Source organism: Echinops telfairi, unplaced genomic scaffold (assembly GCF_000313985.2).
Source record: "Echinops telfairi isolate 266 unplaced genomic scaffold, ASM31398v2 ScPeMD7_7468;HRSCAF=8506_0, whole genome shotgun sequence".
In the NCBI taxonomy this organism is placed as follows: domain Eukaryota; kingdom Metazoa; phylum Chordata; class Mammalia; order Afrosoricida; family Tenrecidae; genus Echinops; species Echinops telfairi.
Genome location: NW_022111369.1, coordinates 47396202 through 47397052, shown reverse-complemented (window position 1 = coordinate 47397052; position 851 = coordinate 47396202).

Below are 851 nucleotides of genomic sequence, written 5' to 3'. Positions count from 1 at the left end.
TTTTTGAAGCAAAAACTGCCTACTGAAAGTGTTCCACTGTTTTGATATTTTGAATAGTATGATCTAAACCACATTTCATTTCGGACTTTATACATAGGCACACACAAGCCTTTATCAATAAAAAGCCCTTTAGTAAATTGTTATCATTAATGTCTTCATACTGGTAATCTTGTTGAGTGGTAGAGTACAATATAAAATCGGTAACTATTGACCAAACCAATTAAAATCATTTATACATCAACCTTAACTTGCAAACGAACTTGTATGCCATCTTTTAAAATGTTCACGTTATTAGCTTATTCCCAATATTCAAGTCAACCCAATTTTGTTATTTCGCAACTTTATTAAAACGTTTTACAAATAGGAATTATATACCATCTGTTTTGAAGCCTTTGGAAATTTTGATCCATTATGATGCTAAATGAAGTTGAGCTTGTAATTTGAATATATACTATTGTCAAACATGTAGGATGGTGAATCAAAAAGTATTGCTACAAATCAATAAACCTTTATCAAAACTTCAAAGTATGTTACTGTTGGTTGACATAGCTTCCATCGAAGTCCATACATTTATGTGTGGTGCTTCCAGCCATCTAACCTTTCCCTGAAGAATTTCAGTCAATTTTCACCACATCAAATAGCAGTTCTGACATTTTTCCAGGGGATCAAACTGGGCACTTTTCAAAGTATATTCTTAGTTCAGGGAACAAAAAGGCCAGAAGGGGTGCAATCATGGCAATGGGATGGGTAGAGTAAGACTTCGCAATTTGTGTGTGTTAAGATCTTTATTAAAATATCGAACCTTGCAAAGGAAGCATGTTATAGATAAGTTCTCTCCAAATATTTGAGGC